Genomic DNA, 21,700 nt, shown 5'->3' on the forward strand with positions numbered 1-21,700 from the left:
TGTGTGTGTGTGTGTGTGAGTGTGAGAGAGAGGGTGTGTTGGATTCAGTGTGTGTGTGTGTGTGTGTGAGAGAGAGGGTGTGTTGGATTCAGTGTGTGTGAGTGTTGGAAAGGCGATCCCGGGGGAGGCAGAAGATGTCTGACTGACCACCCCTCCTTCTTGGAAGTGGCCGAGCGTTGTCGAGAGGCCTCCGGGTGAGGGCCCTCTCCTATAATCGTACAGCAGAGCAATCACACCACTACAAATGGACACCACACAAGGATAAGTTCTTAGGCTTTATCAAGTATAAAGGGTTGATTATCTTTGGTAATATATACAAGCGGATCGAGGGATCCGTAAAGTCTCGTAACAGGGAACAGGGTAGCGGGACAGTCTCAGTACTTGTTGGGCGAAGGGATACCCTGCGCACAGCTCTCAATCCTCGAGCTGGGGGGTTCCGAAAGGTCGAGCCGTGGCAGCGCCAGCAGGACTCGAGGCAGGTTCGGCGAGGATGGGCCGCGGCAGCGCCAGCAGGCTCCAAAGATAGTTCAGCTAAGATGGGCCGCGGCAGCGCCAGCAGGCTCCAAAGATGGTTCAGGTTCAGAGTAATGAGTTCTTCACGGGGTCAGCCGCGACAGCGTCAGCAGGGCTCTCGACTCCAGGATACAACTGACATCCTACTCCGGGGCTGGCCCAGATATAGGACTGGAGTCCTTTGATGTCCGGACCCTCGCGCCTGGGGGTCAGAGGGGCCAGGATGGTGGTGTCCAGACACCCAGCAGGGGGGTGGAGCCAGCACCCAGGGAGGCCGGAGGATGATCGATACCAGGCGTCCGGGGACGGCTGGAGGGCCATCGAAACTTCCCTCCTCTTGGATCCGTTGAGTGGCCACTCTACCACCCGGGGGGATCTTGGTGCCTCGATGTCGGGGCTTCGCTGGGGCCTTGGCCGGGGCCGAGGCCACGTGCTCGGGACATGATGGGCCCAAAATGGAGTCGGGCCTGTAGGGGTGGCCCGGAGTGGTAGTCGGACCGGCAGTGTTGGGGCGTGCCAGGTTCGCCGTGTTCTAGGGGGGGAAGCTTGTGGTTTGCCCGGGAGGTTGTTCTCGTCGGTAGTTCGTGTAGGGTTGTGCCAAGGGCCGACCGTGGCTCGATGGAGGGCCGATGTCGTCCTGGGCCCGCCTTGCGGGAGGGGTAGGACCACGCCATGAGGCCGGGTCCAACACACGTCCCTCCAGCTGAAGGCAGGGGAGAGTCACCCATCTTCTTGGGGGTTCTCCTCGCCGAGGCGGAAGAACCGGGACAGGCCATCAGCATTGGCGTGGTCGTTGCCAGGGCGATGTTCCACCGTGAAGTCCATCCCTTGCAGGGAGATGGACCATCGCAGCAGCTTTGGGTTCTCGCCACGCATCTGCATCAGCCACCGCAGGGGCCGGTGGTCGGTCTGTACCCGGAAGTGGGTGCCGAAGAGGTAGGGCCGGAGTTTCTTTAGGGCCCACACGACGGCGAAGGCTTCCCTCTCGATGGTGCTCCATCGTTGTTCTCTAGCCAGCAGGCGCCGACTGATGAAGGCCATGGGAAGGTCGACTCCCTCAGGGTTTACTTGTGATAGGACCGCCCCAATGCCGTGCTCCGAGGCGTCGGTTTGGACCACAAACTCTCGGCTGTAGTCGGGGGGCCTGGAGCACAGGGGCGGTGCACATGGCAGTCTTTAGTGTCTCGAAGGCTGCTTGGCACTCGGGGTCCAGTGCACCTTCTGTGGTAGTCTTTTGGAGGTCAGTTCTGTGAGGGGCCCCACAATGCCCCCATAGTCCTTTATGAAGCGCCGATAATATCCAGTGAGCCCCAGGAAGGCTCGGACTGCTGTCTGGGTGACCGGGCGCTCCCAGGCCTGGATGGCGTCAATCTTTGGTTGGAGGAGAGCCACCTGGCCGCTCCCTACTTGGTGCCCCAGATAGGTCACGGACCCTTGGCCTATCTGGCACTTGCTGGCTTTTATTGTCAGTCCGGCCCGTCGGAGGGCCGTCAGGACCTTCCAGAGGTGTGTCAGGTGCTCGTCCCAGTGGAGGCTGTATTCCGCAATATCGTCCAGATAGGCGGCACGGAACTCTTCTAGCCCCGCCAGCACTCTATTCACTAGTCTCTGGAAGGTGGCCGGAGCGTTTTTCATGCCAAAGGGCATCACTTTGAAGTGGAAGTGACCGTCGGGGGTCGAGAAGGCAGATCGCTCTTGTGCACCAGGGGTGAGGCCGATCTGCCAATACCTGGCCGTGAGGTCGAAGGTGCTTAGATACTTGGCGGCCCCCAGGCGATCGATCAGTTCATCTGCCCGGGGGATGGGATGGGCGTCGGTCCTGGTGACGGCATTCAGCCCCCGGTAGTTGACACAGAACCGGAGCTCCGGGGGTGCGCCGGGGGAGGCGGCTTTAGGGACCAGGACAACGGGACTGGCCCAGGGACTGTTTGAGGGTTCGACTACCCCCAGAGCTAGCATCTTGGCAACTTCGGACTGAATGCAGGCCCGAACTCGGTCAGGAACTCGAAAAGCCCGGTGTCGTACAGGCGGGCTGTCCCCAGTGTCTACATCATGGACACACCACCGGGTGACCCCGGGAGTGAGGGAAAATAGGTCTGCAAATTGCCCCAGCAGCTTCCGGCAGTCTTGGTGCTGTTCTGGGGTCAGGGTAGAGGAGAGCGTGACCCCTTCGACGGAGCCATCCTTCTCGGTGGTACTCAGGAGATCTGGTAGGGGCTCAGAGTCGTCTTCCGCTCCGTCATCTGTAGCTAGCAGCAGGCTCAGTTCAGTGCGGGCAAAGTGAGGCTTGAGCCGGTTGGCGTGTAGAACCCGGAGGGGGTTCCGGGGGGATTCCATGTCCACCAAGTAAGTGGCGGGGCTTTTGCGCTCCACCACTTTGAAGGGCCCGCCCATTTGTCCTGGAGGGCACAAGGTTCGACTGGGGACATGACCCAGACCTGCTGGCCCGGCTCGAACTCGATGGACAAGGCGTTCTGGTCATACCAGCGTTTCATCTCCTCCTGACTGGCCTCAAGGTTGGCCTCGGCAAGTTCCCGGAACTTCTGAGTCTGGTTGCGGAGGGTCAGGAGGTACCGGTAGACATCCGGTGGAGCATCTCGGACAGCCGTCTCCCAGCCTTCTTTGACCAGGCTGAGGGGACCTCGGACAGGGTGCCCATACAACAGTTCGAAGGGGCTGAACCCCAGGGACTTCTGGGGTACCTCTCGATAGGCAAACAGGAGGCAGGGCAGCAGGACGTCCCATCTGCGTCGTAGCGGCTCTTCTAGGCCCTTGATCATTCCCTTCAGTGTTCGGTTAAACCGCTCTACAAGTCCATTTCCTTGTGTGTGATACGGGGTGGTGAACTTATATGTGACCCCGCACTGTTGCCACAGGGACCGCATATATTTAGATATAAAGTTTGTGCCCCGATCACTCACGACCTCTCGGGGGAAGCCGACTCTGGAGAAGATCCCCATTAGCGCTCGGCCCACCACGGGGGCCGTGATGGTTCGGAGGGGGATGGCTTCTGGATAGCGGGTGGCATGGTCCACCAGAACGAGGATGAAGCGGTGTCCCTGAGAGGTGCGGGGGTCCAAGGGCCCCACTATGTCGATCCCCACTCGCTCGAAGGGGGTGGTTACCACGGGAAAAGGTCGGAGCGGGGCTTTGACTTTCCCCCCGCTCTTCCCGCTGGCTTGACAGGTGGGACAGGTTCTGCAGTGGTTGCTTACATCGTTGCGCATTTTCGGCCAGTAAAAATGTGTCACCAGGCAGCTGTAGGTTTTGTCCTGCCCCAGGTGCCCGGCCAGGGGCACGTCATGTGCCAGGTTCAAGAGGAAGTCTCTGAATCGGAGAGGGACGACCAGCACTCGGCTGGCTCCCAGTTCGGCAATCTTCTGCTCGCTGTAGAGGAGGTCGTGGTCCCAATAGACCCAGTGGGACCCCCATGGGTCTCCGGCGGCTTGTGTGGCGGCTTGTTGTCGGATTCCCTCGAGGGAGGGACACATTTTCTGTTCTTGACGGAACTGCTCGCGGGTGGGGCCACCTTCTTGGCGCCATTGGGCTAGTTCGGGAAGGTGGCTGAGCTCGGTGAGGTCTTCATGGCTGGGCCCCTGGGGCCCGAGTTCTGGGCCGGCGTCCTCGGGGACGGCGGGCGGCGGAGGTGCGGGCCACTCCGGTTCTTTAGGCGGGGTGGCTTCGTTCGGGGCGGAGGCCCGGGCGGTCATGGATCGAGTGGTCGCGCAGACCCACTCAGGAAGGCCTAGCATCCCCAGATGCTCTCTCCGCTCGACGTGGGCCCAGGGAGAACTTTCCAGGTCATTCCCGAGGAGGAAGTCCATGGGGGCATCGTCCCGGACGGTCACCTTCAGCATGCCCGACACCCCTCCCCATTCGAAGGGGATACGTGCCATCTGGCACAAGCTCTCGGAGTTGTCCGCCGACCGTACTGGGCACAGGACGTTGGGTAGGATTTGTTCAGGCGTCACCAAATGGCAGCGGACCGCCATTACGCTGGCTTCAGTGTCACGGAGGGCTTCGGCCCGGTGTCCATTAATGTTGACCCATTGGCGGTACTTCTGGGTGTTGCCTGGGATCGGGGCTCGGGGATCATGTCTCTTTCGCCCAGGCACGCCAAGATCATAGCGGCGGGGTCCCACTCGACCTGCTCGGGGTCGTCGTCCTCTTCCTCGCCTCTTTCTTCACCCAGGGCGGTGGCCGTGATCTGGCGGTTTGGCACCTGTGGTGCCGGGTCGTTGGTTCATCGGGCAGCGGGGGTCATTAGCATAGTGACCCGGCCGCTGGCATCTGTGGCAAGTAACGTTTGGGCGGGGCCCCGGTCGTACTGGAGGGGCCCCCCTTCGGCCCAGGGCTGGCGAAGTGGAGGTAGGGGAGGACCCCGTGGGGGCGTCTCGGCCCCTGCTCTGGCCTCCTCCGCCGCCTCGTGGTCGGTGGTTCCCCCGGGGATCCCCGGCCGTAGTCTCCCATCGGGCTCCGGGGGACTCGGGTGCTCACCCATCTATCAGCCTCGACAGCGAGTTTTCGTGGCTCTGTCAGTTTACTGTCGAGGAGATGCTGCCGGAGTTCGATGAAGCAGTTGTTGGAAAGATGTTCCCATATAATGAGGTCGACCAACTACTGGTAGGTGGTGACATGACTGCCTTTGATCCAACCCTCGAGGGCTCTGCTATAAAAGTTTACGTACTCCACCCATGTGGTACCGGGGATCTTTTTACAGTCTCGGAATCGCTGCCGGTACATTTCGGGGCTGAGTCCGTAGCGAGTGAGGAGGGCGGTTTTCATGTGTTCGTATGAGGTCATCTCGGCATCGGGAAGCTCTAGCAGGGCGTCCCTCCCTTCGTTGATGCGCTTCCCCCACAGGCCGGCGCCCCAGTCCTTGAGGGGTACTCGATGGGCGGTCATGGCTACTTCGTAGGCTTTGAACCACTGTTGGATGTCGTTGTTCTTATAGTACTCTTTGACGACATCCTTGGGTATGTGCACCTTCATGTCCACAGGAGGGGGCGAGGTCTTGCCCCCGGAGGCGCTGGCCTCGCTCTTTTTGGCCTTGATTTCTAGTTCCTTTAAGCCACGCTCGTGCTCGAACGTGAGTTTCTTTTCTTCGAGGTCTTTGTCTTTGTTTCTCCTCCAGGTCTCCTTCCAGCCGTAGCTGCTCGAGGGCTATTTTTCTTTCCGCCAGCTGTAGTTCTCCGTCTAGCCGGAGTCGGGCGAGCTCCAATTCGTGGAGCCGGTTCCTCTCACGTTCTCGGGCGTCTTCGTGGGGGAGGCCCGTGTCTAGGTTGGCGGGTCTTTCCCCCGCTGGGGATGCGTTGGTCTCCGGGCGTCCGTTCGGGCCCAGGTTATCTTCATTCTGGGGTGGCGTGTCTCCGGCTTCCACCCATGCTTGCAGGGCCGATTTAAAGTCTTCCTTGGTGCTTCGGCCAGTGGTAGCGATGCCCAGGTCTTTGCAGAATTGTTTCAATTCCTTATGACTGTACTCTTCCATTTTCTCTTTCCGGAATTCTGCAGTCGGTCTGGTTTCTTGAGTAGTCATGGTCGCAGTGTGTTTTTATCGGTAGCGGGTGAATCACTCTCTGTTCGATTTGCGTTGGCTCGGATCCCACCGCTGCCACCAATGTTGGAAAGGCGATCCCGGGGGAGGCAGAAGATGTCTGACTGACCACCCCTAGGTCCACCCCTCCTTCTTGGAAGTGGCCGAGCGTTGTCGAGAGGCCTCCGGGTGAGGGCCCTCTCCTATAATCGTACAGCAGAGCAATCACAACACTACAAATGGACACCACACAAGGATAAGTTCTTAGGCTTTATCAAGTATAAAGGGTTGATTATCTTTGGAAATATATACAAGCGGATCGAGGGATCCGTAAAGTCTCGTAGCAGGGAACAGGGTAGCGGGACAGTCTCAGTACTTGTTGGGCGAAGGGATACCCTGCGCACAGCTCTCAATCCTCGAGCTGAGGGGTTCCGAAAGGTCGAGCCGTGGCAGCGCCAGCAGGACTCGAGGCAGGTTCGGCGAGGATGGGCCGCGGCAGCGCCAGCAGGCTCCAAAGATGGTTCAGCTAAGATGGGCCGCGGCAGCGCCAGCAGGCTCCAAAGATGGTTCAGCTAAGATGGGCCGCGGCAGCGCCAGCAGGCTCCAAAGATGGTTCAGCTAAGATGGACCGCGGCAGCGCCAGCAGACTCCAAAGAGGGTTCAGCGAAGATGGACCGCGGCAGCGCCAGCAGGCTCCAAAGATGGTTCAGCGAAGATGGACCGCGGCAGCGCCAGCAGGCTCCAAAGATGGTTCAGGTTCAGAGTAATGAGTTCTTCACGGGGTCAGCCGCGACAGCGTCAGCAGGGCTCTCGACTCCAGGATACAACTGACGTCCTACTCCGGGGCTGGCCCAGATATAGGACTGGAGTCCTTTGATGTCCGGACCCTCGCGCCTGGGGGTCAGAGGGGCCGGGATGGTGGTGTCCAGACACCCAGCAGGGGGGTGGAGCCAGCGCCCAGGGAGGCCGGAGGATGATCGATACCAGGCATCCGGGGATGGCTGGAGGGCCATCGAAACTTCCCTTCTCTTGGATCCGTTGAGCGGCCACTCTACCACCTGGGGGGATCTTGGTGCCTCGATGTCGGGGCTTCTCTGGGGCCTTGGCCGGGGCCGAGACCACGTGCTCGGGACGTGATGGGCCCAAAATGGAGTCGGGCCTGTAGGGGTGGCCCGGAGTGGTAGTCGGACCGGCAGTGTTGGGGCGTGCCGGGTTCGCCGTGTTCCAGGGGGGGAAGCTTGTGGTTTGCCCGGGAGGTTGCTCTCGTCGGTAGTTCATGTAGGGTCGTGCCAAGGGCCGACCGTGGCTCGATGGAGGGCCGATGTCGTCTTGGGCCCGCCATGCGGGAGGGGTAGGACCACGCCATGAGGCCGGGTCCAACAGTGAGAGAAGGTGTGTTGGATTCAGTGTGTGTGTGTGTGTGGGAGAGAGGGTGTATTGGATTCAGTGTGTGTGTGTTTGAGAGAGGGTGTGTTGGATTCAGTGTGTGTGTGGGAGGGCGTGTTAGATTCAGTGTGTGTGTGTGTGTGGGAGGGCGTGTTAGATTCAGTGTGTGTGTGTGTGTGTGTGTGTGTGGGGGGGCGTGTTAGATTCAGTGTGTGTGTGTGTATGAGAGGGTGTGTTAGATTCAGTGTGTGTGTGTGAGAGAGGGTGTGTTAGATTCAGTGTGTGTGTGAGAGAGGGTGTGTTGGATTCTGTGTGTGTGTGAGAGAGGGTGTGTTGGATTCAGTGTGTGTGTGTGTGTGAGAGAGGGTGTGTTGGATTCAGTGTGTGAGTGTGAGAGAGGGTGTGTTAGATTCAGTGTGTGTGTGAGAGGGTGTGTTGGATTCAGTGTGTGTGTATGAGAGAGGGTGTGTTGGATTCAGTGTGTGTGTGTGTGTGTGTGTGAGAGAGGGTGTGTTGGAATCAGTGTGTGTGTAAGAGAGGGTGTGTTAGATTCAGTGTGTGTGTGTGTGTGAGAGAGGGTGTGTTGGATTCAGTATGTGTGTGTGTGAGAGAGGGTGTGTTGGATTCAGTGTGTGTATGTGTGGGAGGGCGTGTTAGATTCAGTGTGTGTGTGTGTGTGAGAGAGGGTGTGTTAGATTCAGTGTGTGTGTGTGTGTGTGTGAGAGAGGGTGTGTTAGATTCAGTGTGTGTGTGTGTGAGAGAGAGAGGGTGTGTTGGATTCAGTGTGTGTGTGTGAGAGAGAGGGCGTGTTGGATTCAGTGTGTGTGTGTGTGAGAGAGAGAGGGTGTGTTGGATTCAGTGTGTGTGTGAGAGAGAGGGTGTGTTAGATTCAGTGTGTGTGTGTGTGAGAGAGGGTGTGGGATTCAAGTGTGTGTTTGTGTGAGGGCATGTTAGATTCAGAGTGTGGATGTGTGTGAGGGTGTGTTAGATAAGAGCATGTGTGTGAGAGGGCATGTTAGATTCAGAGTTTCTGTGTGAGTATGTGTGTAAGGGTGTGTTACATTCAGAGTGTGTGTATGTGTGAGAAGGCGTGTTAGATTCAGAGTGTGTGTGTGCGTGACTATGTGCGAGGGTGTGTTAGGTTTAGAGTGTGTGAGAGGGCGTGTTAGATTCAGAGTGTGTGTGTGCGTGAGTATGTGCGAAGGTGTGTTAGGTTTAGAGTGTGTGTGTGAGAGGGTGTGTTAGATTCAGAGTGCATATGTGTGTGAGGGCATGTTAGATTCTGAAAGTGTGTGTGTATGTGAGGGTGTGAGGGCATATTATATTCAGAGCGTGTGAGAGGGTGTGTTAGATTCAGTGTGTTCATGAGTATGTGTGAGAGGGCGTGTTAGATTCAGAGTGTGTTCATGAGTATGTGAGAGAGGGCATGTTAGATTTAGAGTGTGTGGGTGTGTGAGAGAGCGCGTGTTCAATTTAGCGTGTGTGTGAGAGAGTGTTTTAGATTCAGTGCTTGTGTGTGAGGCATGTTAGATTCAGTGTATGTGTGTGAAGGTGTGTTAGATTCAGTGTGTGTGTATGTGGGTGAGGGCATGTTAGATTCAGAGTGTGTGTGTCTGAGAGGGTGTGTAAAATTTAGATTTTGTGTGTGAGAGGGCATGTTAGATTCAGAGTGTGTGTGAGGGTGTGTTATAATCAGTGTGTGTATATGTGAGAGGGTGTGCTAGGTTCAGTGTGTACGTGTATATGTGTGAGAGAGGGCATGTTAGATTCAGAGGGTATGTGTGAGTGTGCGTGTTAGATTCAGGGTGTGTGAGTATGTTTATGGGCGTGTTAGAGTTAGAGTGTGTGTGTGTGAGAGGGTGTGTTAGATTCAGAGCATATGTATGTGTGAGAGGGCGTACTAGATTCAGTGTGTACGTGTGTATGTGTGAGAGAGGGTGTGTTAGAATCAGAGTGTGTGTGTGTGTGTGTGAGAGAGAGCGTGTTAGATTCAGTGTGTGTGTGAGAGCATGTTAGATTCCGTGTGTGTGTGTGTGAGGGCATGTTAGATTCCGTGTGTGTGTGAGGGCATGTTGGATTCAGTGTGTGTGAGAGAGAGGGCGAGTTAGATTCAGAGTGTGTGTGTGTGTGAGAGAGGGCATGCTAGATTCAGAGTGTGTGTGTGAGAGAGTGCTTGTTAGAATCAGGACGTGTGAGTGTGTTTGTGGGCATGTTAGATTCAGAGTGTGTGTGCGCGTGTTACATTCAGAGCATATGTATGTGTGAGAGGGCGTGCTAGATTCAGTGTGTACATGTGTATGTGTTAGAGAGGGCATGTTAGATTCAGAATACGGTGTGTGAGTGCGTGTTAGATTCAGTGTGTGTGAGAGGGCATGTTAGATTCAGAGCGTGTGCATGTGTGAGAGGGCATGTTAGATTCAGATTGTGGATGTGTGTGAGGGTGTGTTAGATTCAGAGTGTGTGTGCGTGACTATGTGCGAGGGTGTATTAGGTTCAGAGTGTGTGTGAGAGGGCGTGTTAGATTCAGAGTGTGTGTGCATGAGTATGTGCGAGGGTGTGTTAGGTTTAGAGTGTGTGTGTGAGAGGGCGTGTTAGATTCAGAGTGCATATGTGTGTGAGGGCATGTTAGATTCTGAAAGTGTGTGTGTATGTGAGGGTGTGAGGGCATATTATATTCAGAGAGTGTGTGAGAGGGTGTGTTAGATTCAGTGTGTTCATGAGTATGTGTGAGAGGGCATGTTAGATTCAGAGTGTGTTCATGAGTATGTGTGAGAGGGCATGTTAGATTCAGAGTGTGTGAGAGAGGGCATGTTAGATTTAGAGTGTGTGGGTGTGTGAGAGAGCGCGTGTTCAATCTAGCGTGTGTGTGAGAGAGTGTTTTAGATTCAGTGCTTGTGTGTGAGGCGTGTTAGATTCAGTGTATGTGTGTGAAGGTGTGTTAGATTCAGTGTGTGTGTATGTGGGTGAGGGCATGTTAAATTCAGAGTGTGTGTGTCTGAGAGGGTGTGTAAAATTTAGATTTTGTGTGAGGGTGTGTTATAATCAGTGTGTGTATACGTGAGAGGGTGTTCTAGGTTCAGTGTGTACGTGTATATGTGTGAGAGAGGGCATGTTAGATTCAGAGGGTATGTGTGAGTGTGCGTGTTAGATTCAGGGTGTGTGAGTGTGTTTATGGGCGTGTTAGATTTAGAGTGTGTGTGTGAGAGGGTGTGTTAGATTCAGAGCATATGTATGTGTGAGAGCGCGTGCTAGATTCAGTGTGTACGTGTGTATGTGTTAGAGAGGGTGTGTTAGATTCAGAGTGTGTGTGAGAGAGAGGGCATGTTAGATTCAAAATACGGTGTGTGAGTGCGTGTTAGATTCCGTGTGTGTGTGAGAGCATGTTAGATTCCGTGTGTGTGTGTGTGAGGGCATGTTAGAGTCCGTGTGTGTGTGAGGGCATGTTAGATTCAGTGTGTGTGTGAGAGAGGGCGAGTTAGATTCAGAGTGTGTGTGTGTGTGTGAGAGGGCATGCTAGATTCAGAGTGTGTGTGAGAGAGTGCTTGTTAGAATCAGGACATGTGAGTGTGTTTGTGGGCATGTTAGATTCAGAGTGTGTGTGCGCGTGTTACATTCAGAGCATATGTATGTGTGAGAGGGCGTGCTAGATTCAGTGTGTACATGTGTATGTGTTAGAGAGGGCATGTTAGATTCAGAATACGGTGTGTGAGTGCGTGTTAGATTCAGTGTGTGTGAGAGGGCATGTTAGATTCAGAGCGTGTGCATGTGTGAGAGGGCATGTTAGATTCAGATTGTGGATGTGTTAGATTCAGAGTGTGTGTGTGCGTGACTATGTGCGAGGGTGTGTTAGGTTTAGAGTGTGTGTGAGAGGGTGTGTTAGATTCAGAGTGTGTGTGCGTGAGTATGTGCGAGGGTGTGTTAGGTTTAGAGTGTGTGTGTGAGAGGGCGTGTTAGATTCAGAGTGCATATGTGTGTGAGGGCATGTTAGATTCTGAAAGTGTGTGTGTATGTGAGGGTGTGAGGGCATATTATATTCAGAGAGTATGTGAGAGGGTGTGTTAGATTCAGTGTGTTCATGAGTATGTGTGAGAGGGCGTGTTAGATTCAGTGTGTTCATGAGTATGTGTGAGAGGGCGTGTTAGATTCAGAGTGTGTGAGAGAGGGCATGTTAGATTTAGAGTGTGTGGGTGTGTGAGAGAGCGCGTGCTCAATCTAGCATGTGTGTGAGAGAGTGTTTTAGATTCAGTGCTTGTGTGTGAGGCATGTTAGATTCAGTGTATGTGTGTGAAGGTGTGTTAGATTCAGTGTGTGTGTATGTGGGTGAGGGCATGTTAAATTCAGAGTGTGTGTGTCTGAGAGGGTGTGTAAAATTTAGATTTTGTGTGAGGGTGTGTTATAATCAGTGTGTGTATACGTGAGAGGGTGTTCTAGGTTCAGTGTGTACGTGTATATGTGTGAGAGAGGGCATGTTAGATTCAGAGGGTATGTGTGAGTGTGCGTGTTAGATTCAGGGTGTGTGAGTGTGTTTATGGGCGTGTTAGATTTAGAGTGTGTGTGTGAGAGGGTGTGTTAGATTCAGAGCATATGTATGTGTGAGAGCGCGTGCTAGATTCAGTGTGTACGTGTGTATGTGTTAGAGAGGGTGTGTTAGATTCAGAGTGTGTGTGAGAGAGAGGGCATGTTAGATTCAAAATACGGTGTGTGAGTGCGTGTTAGATTCCGTGTGTGTGAGAGGGAATGTTAGATTCAGATTGTGATTGTGTATGAGAGGGCGTGTTAGATTGAGACTGTATGTGTGAGAGGGTGTGTTAGATTGAGAGGGTGTGTTTGATTCAGAGCACGTGCGTGCACTCGTGTGAAAGAGCGGGTGAGACAGCTGTCCTGAGAAGGGAGGCACAGTGGGTTGGTTACTTCAGTGCCAGCTGCCTGAGTTCTGTTCTCTCTCCTCCTTTTTCACACCCCAGGCCTCCCACTTTCAAGGGACCCTCACTTGATCTCTGTCCCTCTTTCTAATTTACCTGTCTCTACGTCATCTCTCTGGCTCATGCACTACCTTTCTGTCCTTTATCCCTTCTCCACGTCACCAATCCCCGTCCTTCTCTTCAGCTCACTTCTCTACCCAGCTCTCTTCTTACCTCTGTCACCTCTCTCTACCTCCTTCTACTTCCCTCTGCCATGTTGTCGCTTGTCTCCACCACCCTCCATTGCTCTTTCTCTGCCTAAAGTATCTTTCTGTTTCACACCTCACCACTTCTACCACCGCTTTATCTTTTTATCTCTCTCTACATCTTAATCTACATGTCTCTCCGCCTCACATCTTTCAAAACACCTCTCCCTGCCTCATTTCCACCCACCAGTCTCTCCCACCCTCCCCTTTCTTTCCACCACTCTTTGCCTCTTTCTACATCTCTGCCTCTCACCGCCTTCTCTCCACCCTCCCTCTCTTTACTCCACCCCTCTGCATCACAGTGCTTTGTTTCCACCTCGCCACCCCATCTATCCCCTCCATCCACTCACTCTTTCACTCTCAACTCTCTTTACTTCATACCTGTATGTCTATGCCTCACTTCTATCTTTATCTCTCAGCGTCACCACTCCCTACCTCACTGCCCTCCCTATCCCATTCTGTCTCTGCCTTACACCTCTCTCTCACCCTCTCCCTGCACCGACCAATGAACATCCTCCTCTCGCCCCCTTCCTGCACCTGACAGTGAGACCCCCACCACGTGACCCCTTTCTCTCTTTCTTCCTCATTGTGCATTCTTGTCTCTCTCCTCCCTCACCCGCCCAAACATTTTCTTAGTTATGTACTCATTTCATCAACTACGCAAGGAGGAAAGGCGGAGTTTGCTCTTATTACATAAAGACATCAGCAGCCGGCACATTAACCCACCAAGGTATCTTGCAAGGAACACTGCATTATGGGTGTAATGCTGTGACCTGGGGCTCATCTGAGATCTGCATAGGGGAATTCAGCGCTCACTCCCCCGCACATACATACACACACTCACACACACTCTGTTTTCCTAGTCAACCACTTTTAAAATACCTAAAGCTGTTTGTCATTGTCTTATCAGGGAGAGGATGTGGTCTAGTGGTTAAACTGCAAAGAACTCGGTTCTAATCCCGGCTTCTGCACTTGACAAACAAAAAAAAGGTGTGATTCTGCTTAATTGTTTTACCTTCCTGTGTCTTGCATTGGAAATTCGCAAATCCAATATACGCCTGTGATTTAAATAGTATCTGTATATAGTGGTATCTGTAATACTCTCCCCCTTCTCATTCATGTCTGATTTTTAGGTCTTGCTTACAGACAGCTATCTGCTGTCTATAACCTGTTACATGTAATATACATAGAGTTGGAGTTTGATCCACCCCTTTCTAGGTGCTTAATTTGTAAAAAAAAAATAAAAATATATATATATATGTGCCGGGCCCTCGTCAGGAGGCAGCCACAGTTTGCACCACACAGTGCCACTGTACATACACAACTACTAACCATCACACTGCCACAAGTGTGACAATTCGGACTGTTCAAGGCCGCCAAAGCTATAAGAATGGCTTGGGTGGCAGGTAATATATATATATATAACTAGCAGCCCGTCCCGTCGTTGTCCGGGTATGAATTGCTGCCGGCCAGTAGTATATTGTTTTGTAGGATTTCGTTTTGATAGCATTTCTTATCTGTGACAGGCCTGTGAAACGCTCCGAATCACAGTGCACTGCTGATGCACTTAAGAGTGCGCGTTCAGTAGTGTGTGAACTCGAGTTTCCCTACTTTATTTTTCCTTCCAATATTATATAGCGCGAACTCGACAACACGGCATGAGCACAATTTACATTACAGAAGAACACATTCATTTGTGGTAGGCACGGGGAGACAAAGCGATTTGCCTGGAATCCCAGGATGTTGAGCTGATGCTGAGATTCGAACGTATCTCCCCAGCTGTAAAGTTCGCAATTCTAGAACTTGTGGCGGGAGGTGTGTCTAAAAGTGTATGTCGGTGCTGGCCATCAATGAGAGAGACCTGTGCATTTTTCAAATGGGTGGTGAAAAAATATGAGTATGTTGCTGGAGATGTGGGCCGCCGTGCCACCAATGTACTTACCGGGGGAGGGTAAACACCCATTATTACGCAACTTTCTTTCCGCATACCATCACTCCGCATACTTTCATTACGAAAGTACCATGACTCCGCAATGCCATTATAACGCATGGCATTACATTTTATATGCTTTTACCACGCATACATTTACAACAAAATTGGTTGTAAATGCATGAATGGTAAAAGCATGTTTTTTTTTTTATGTTTGGATAAGGTAAGTATGGGTATAGGGGTATATGTTTTGGGGTACTGAGGTATATGTTTTGGGGTGTTTGGGTATTTTAAGGGTTCAGATATCGTTTTGGGTTATGGGGTACAGGGGTAGTTTTAGGGTTTAGGGATAGGTATGGGTTTTGGGGTACAGGGGTATTTTTAGTGTTCAGGGGTAGGTTTGGGTTTTGGGGTACAGGGGTATTTTAAGGGTTCAGGGCTAGGTTTGGGTTTTGGGGTACAGGGGTATTTTAAGGGTTCAGGGCTATGTTTGGGTTTTTTGGGTACAGGGTTATTTTAGGGTTCAGGGGTGGTTTTGGGGTACAGTGGTATTTTTAGGGTTCAGGGCTAGGTTTGGGTTTTGGGGTACAAGGGTATTTTTAGCGTTCAGGGGTAGGTTTGGGTTTTGAGGTACAGGGGTATTTAGAGGGTTCAGGGCTAGGTGTGGGTTTTGGGGTACAGAGGTATTTTTAGGGTTTAGGGATAGGTTTGGGTTTTGGGGTACAGGGTATATTTATAGGGTTAAGATGGGTTAGTGTTTAAGGGTGTTGGGGTATTTTAAGGAGTAAGAGTGGGTTATGATTATGGGGTGCAGGGGTATTTGAAGACTGCTGGAATGCCAGAAATCGGTCCTCGGAAGCTTGTTTCCGGTCCAGAGAAGACATGGCTTGGCGGTTCGGGCTGGACTGTTCCCATGAGGCACAGGGTCAGACTGATTTGCATATAGCCATGTCAGAACTGGGGTGGCAGAGTGGGCTAAAGAACGGTGATGGATTAAACCCAGATCTTTTGACTGGGTGTGAGTGTTTGATTGATTCAGATGCTCCGTCCATCACCACCCCCTTTTGTACCACGGGGTATTTAAAGGGAGCAGGGTGGGATTAGCACACGATATGAGACATGGCATGAAGGGCGGAACGTACCACACGCCCCCAGTGTTTGTCACGCCCACAGCACAACGCAGACACGCCCACAAGGGACTACTTTGCTGGCACGGTTCTTTTACCTTTTAAATGTATATGGTGGGCGTCTGCATAGCCTATGTCCTTCTGCTGCAACTGTCCTTTCCAACGCTGTATTGGGTGTTGTGATTGGTGCTGTGGTTCCTGAGATTACCCGCCTCAAAGGTTTGGGCTCTTTCTTTATTATATTAATATAGATATATTGAGTTAACAAACAACAATTTTTCTGCTCATCTTTAAATTACACAAACTGCGCCACCATGTGGCAGCTGCCATAAGTGCAGGTTCAAGCTATTTAGTGGCGGTGCCGAGCACCGGAAACCACTGGTTCAAATTAAGCACCGCTTTCTGATATTGGCTTATTTGATGCAGCCCGTAATTAATTTATTCAATATTTTTTGTAAAAGCCTGGTAGCTCCCTGTACACTGTAACACGTCTGCTTGCTTCCAGGGCAGAATAACACACATACTTTATTTTTAATTTACTGGCCCAAATTGTTTATAAGCAGCTTGAAATAGTATATATAGTATCACAAAAATCCTTGCACGATGGAAGGCCACTGCATGTGCATGCATTGGCCACCATCTGGAATGATTTTTGCTGTACTTTGATTGACAGCTTTAGCTGTTTGTTGTCGAAGCACTATTGTATACAATGTTCATGGACTGGGAAATGGGACTGCCTCTTCCTGATAATTATTTGTTAGCTTGGTTCATTCCCTGTAATTCATTCAACAACTTTGCTGTCAGGTTATTTTGTGGCCAGCTCAGTGGAGCATGGCTTTCTTGCAAGTTTTCATTGGTATGAGTGCTTGTACTTCCCTGGGTGATGCACAAACATTTGTTACTCCTTTTACTGTGCCATTTGAAACTTAAAACTTAATGGGAGCAGACCTGTGAGAGCAGACCCCTGTCCTTAACTACTCTCCATCTTTAACTCATCTAGGGCCGAATTATGAAAGTGCCCCGGGGGCGCAACAGGCATTTTGCACGCCCCAGGGCACTTTGGCATTACAGAAAGGGCCCCAGATGCTTCTGCAGCCCCGTCTGTAATACCAATCATCCTGGCGCATATAAAGCGCCAGCACTATCTTCAGGGGGCATTCCCTTATTTGCATGGAGGCATGCCTCATGCAAATTAGGGAACCCCCTTTGCCCCAGCATCCATGCCGTATTACAGACGCGGGCGTAGAGTCAAAGAAGATGTCAGAAGGCGCATTGTCAGTGTTCTCCCTGAGCAGCCTTCTGGAGGGGAGTAGGAGGCCCCATGGACCTCCCAAACATCCCCTTGCAGGCAGATCCAGGCACTGACTGCACCCCCTGCAAGGGGCTCTCTAATGCCCATTAAAAGTGCAGGCAGGTTGCCGCCTGCACTGTGAAAACACAGAGCGGCTTTAAAGCAGTTGGTCCAGTTTTTTACATGAATGTGCTGCTCTGGTGGCAGCGCAAGTTTGCGGCTGCCCTGGGGGCATCGTGATCACCCTAGTAAGGCACATTTTCCTTGATTGCGCTGGGCGCACATTTTAGAAGTATGTAATAGGGCCCCAGGTGCTCTTTCCCCCAATGTATTTCTCATTTGTTCGCTCTTCTCGCCGATCTACATGTATGTGGTTTTCGTGCCCCTCACTCCCACTTTCTCTCATCCATTCGCTCTATCCTGTTTGCTACAATACTCTTTCTCCACTTGCCCTCTCCCAATCATCTCGTTCTCTACCCATTCTCTCAGCTGTTTCTCTCCTTCTCCCACTACTGTTTCTGTTGTACCCCCAATACTTTTTTGCCATGAGTCCCTGCATGCATGGGGATTATTTTGGAATGGTTTTATATATATTTACTAAAAATATAGTTAAAACTGAGTTACGGTTTTGGCTCAAAAGCAACAAACCACCGAAATTCACCACTTATAGTCCCCAAAACACACACCTTAACTTTTGCCACCTATCGTGCTTTTTCTTTGCTCCTTGTTTCTGAAGGTGATAGTGAAAATAAACGTCGCCAAAATTCATGTAAATTTAAGCAACTGTACTAATAAATGCACATTCACAGATTTATTACTACAGTGCAAATGTCAAATTGCAGTGATTAACAGAGTAGTGTGAAATGTCAATGAGAAAATCATTGTTTACTGCCTCAAAGATTGCATGTTACTGCAAACTGCCCTTTTATTGTCAGGAGGACTCTTCAATGTGATCCACGTCCTGTAGTTCCTTCCTCAACATTTCTCCTCATGTTATGACTAGACAATCTAATTGAGGGAGTCCCTCAGCAGTAGAAAATGGTATTTTTTGGACCGTAATTTCTTTAAAATGGCTCAACAAACTAAAGATCACAGAAACAGAGTAAGGATCTAGCTCTCTGCCAAATTTGGTTGAATTCTGTTTAGCAGTTTTCTGTGTATCGCAAATTGCGTGGGGAAAGTGTGTTTGGGAAACCGCCTTTTTCTCGATCCCGGCGAGATATATCGCCCTGAAATTTTCCAGGTAAGAGCTCAGGTGGATGAACTTTTTTGGGGAAAGTTTAATTAAGACTCGACTCACAGCGCCAAAGTTATCAGCAAAACGAAAAATGTTTGTCCTATGGAAATTCTGACTTTCATACTTGAGTATAACTACACAGTGGCGACCGCCCCTGTGCAATGTATGATGTAAAATGCAATTTGTATTTGTGTGTGTGAACAAGGCTGCTAATCAGCCAAAACACGTAGATGCGAGATCGACAACAAAAATAAACAAAATTGATACACACCAGAGCTTCGTCATCTTTGAAGGCTTTCGAAGGGGATTGTGTAAATATATTCACGCACACACATATATAGAGATATATATATATGTATATTCACTTACAAAAACAAAGGTTCATGTTATGTTATATTAGGGTAATATGATTTTAGCTTATTGTAAAAAAAATCTGGAACTTCACCGAAACCCCCCCCAAAGTGGCATTCTGCTGGAATAATACAAACACTATTGTTTAAAAACAAAAAACGCTGAAATTAGCTAGTTATAGTTTACTGTGCTACCCGTTACTTGCCCCCTGCCATGCACTACTTATGGCCACACATATTACATTATCCATGACATGTTAAATGACATCACTGATGACATATAAAATGCAGTTAAAATGAAGAGTGGGGGAGAAACACCGCTTCTTGTGAACCATAGCCCCTCCCCACACATTACACACACATATTTATATATGCAACCATAAATAGGTTCATACGTGTGCCTTTGAGTGTAATAATAGTTTTCATAAATATAACTCTCCAACATTTGAACACTACTAAACTTATAGAAACCAAGCAAATTCCATGAGAAACTAAAGTTAAGAGGAAGTTAAGGTTGAGAGGGCTACAACATAAAACACAAGAGGGCTACAACATAAAACACAAAACCTAAAAAGACAGCCACTTCACCAGTTAAGATATCACTGTAATCTTAACATCATCCCCTCATTCCCCGCTTAACAACGTTCAACATGATTTTACTCAAACTGTTGAATATAAGACGATAAATATGAACATTGCCGGCGCCATCTTGTGTAACGAAGGCCCCTACGAGCGCGTAAGCGGCAACCATCTTAGTCTCTGCAGCCATTTCCCACATTGCTGGTCACCTGCGTATCACCCTGGCCGCCCTCATCGCCCCGCGCCCTGACTGAACCCGAGCACACATACCGGGGTCGTAAAACCATGTCAGCATGACAATACTCTAGAGCCACTTCCCACACCAAACACACTTATCCTTTCATCCTCTGTGCGCGATCAGGCCCCTCTGATAACCTCCTCCACTGCACCTGGCTACTCAATCTGGGCCCAGGCGCTAACCAACCCCTGCGGACCTAGTTTATTGCCCATGTAGCGACAGAACTTGCTTCACCAACAAAGGGGCCGGAATTTAATCAGTGACCCGACCCCTTTGATATGACCGCTCCCACATGTTTTAGGTCCTGTCGGAATGTCCAGCTGCGAGATATCGATCATCTGTAACATCTGTAAGATCCAGGTTGGGGGAACATTTGCTGCTGGATATGTGTGGGAACTAGCTTAAGGCGGGGATTCCAAGGAAGTTTCACTGTGTAATAAACTGATACCAGGAATGTATGACCATGCAATAAAGTAACAAGAGAAATATATAAAAGGCCGATGCAGTTAGAGCACCTCCTGACGATAGCCCCGGTGTCTGATGCGATGTGTTCTCCTCTACAGAAATAAACCTGTTCTTCGCCTTCCAAATCCAGCGCCTGCCTCGTTATTTGATCGCTAATCTTAAGGTGAATTAGAGGTGGTTTGCATCAAAAGTCTTGGGAGTCTCGCTGCTTTTCATCAATTGGCGCCCAGCGTGGGGCCCATCAGCGACACGTGGGTCCGGTGAGAGAGGTCCTAACGACGGAGTGAACATCTGCAACGATCGGGAAAGTGCACCTGCTTGAAAGAGACCCTCGTCTGGCGGCCGATCATCCGAACTTCACCGGTTCCGAACGGACCTCTCTCTCGAGTGACCTGGGGTCCTGACTGGGACCTTACAGGAACGCCGCATTTTTTGTAGTGAGAGGACAAACGGGCGCTGGAAGGGAACGACGAAGAAACTGTCCAAAACGGTCCGGGTAAGGTTGTGATATTGAAATTGTTTGCTCGAATACTAGTATTCCGTTCTTTGAAGTTATTGGTAGTAATTGATGTATTCCCTGCTTGCAAACAAGCGTAGAATAAGATTATTCCCTCTTTGCAGGCAGCGAAGGACAGGTAGTGCGGACCTTTGTCCACGACCTATTGAGATATTTATTTTGACCGCCTGTCTTCTCAAAATTGTTTGATTGTTTTGGACTGGACCGTTTGTTAGAGGTCAGTCATCCAGCACCGCCGGAAGGCACCCTTAACAAGGTCATGTATGTCAAATATGGAGTAGCCATTGTTGCTTACAGCAAACTATGGCACAAATATACTAGAAAGGACTGGGTAAATCAGTGGCCACTGACGGGATCTTTCGATCTTGCTAAAATAGAAATCTTAGAAATAGCGCTCTTTAAAAAGAAAACTACGCCAGCCATGCTCGACAACTTCGGTCTCTGGCGAAAAGAAGTAATACAAAGAAAGAAAAGAGATGAAGCCAGACAGGATAAGGAAACACGAAAGTCTGCTTACCAGAACTGTAAAAAGTTAGAAGATGATATCAAAGAAAGAGAGAACAATAAAAGAGAACAAGAAGCGAAAATATCAGGCCAGTGCCCTGTTAGAACGCCTTCAACTCTGTACCCAGAGTTACCGGCTAAGCAAAGAATAAACGATAATCTCTTATTGGGTCCCCCGATTATCTACATGCCACCTTCTTATGCCCCTAATCATTCCCTAGTACAGCAACAAGAACAGCAAGTACCAGTGGAGACGCCACGATCGTCTCCGCTCCAATCGAGCCACTTGCACCAAGTGCCTCGTCAACGAACACATTAGTGGTAATAGGACCAATAGAAAAAGGGTTACCCAGGGTTCCACGATTAAGTACGCACGAGTGGGCAAACATTGACAAGATAGTCAAAACCCTTGTGAGTAGGAGAGAAACAGAAGAGTATGTGACAGACATATGCAATTCTTATGACGTGAGCCACAAGCGATTCTTCATTGTGCGCTTCTGCTACTACGCACTTACTGCCTATGAAGAGAAATAACAGGATGTAGGACCAGGGAGACTAATGGCTCTTTATAGAAAAGTGGACATAGGAGACGAGAACGACAGCGAGGTAGAAGAACTCTTCTTGTCCACGTTAGAAGTATTCTGCCACCTCGTAGAACAAGGGCGGATAGATGCAGACAGAGCATCGAAGCCAGTAACTCCCCCAATAGAGAAGCCAGACAACATGATGCCGATAAAGGAGGCTGCCCCGTATTGGGTCCCCCCTAGAGGACAAGGGACTCATGACGACATAAACCACCAGGACGCTAAAGGGAGGGTGGTGTACAATTGGGTGTATCACCCATGGGACAGGCAGGACATCCT

Source organism: Lissotriton helveticus, chromosome 9, assembly GCF_964261635.1.
Source record: "Lissotriton helveticus chromosome 9, aLisHel1.1, whole genome shotgun sequence".
Classification (NCBI taxonomy): domain Eukaryota; kingdom Metazoa; phylum Chordata; class Amphibia; order Caudata; family Salamandridae; genus Lissotriton; species Lissotriton helveticus.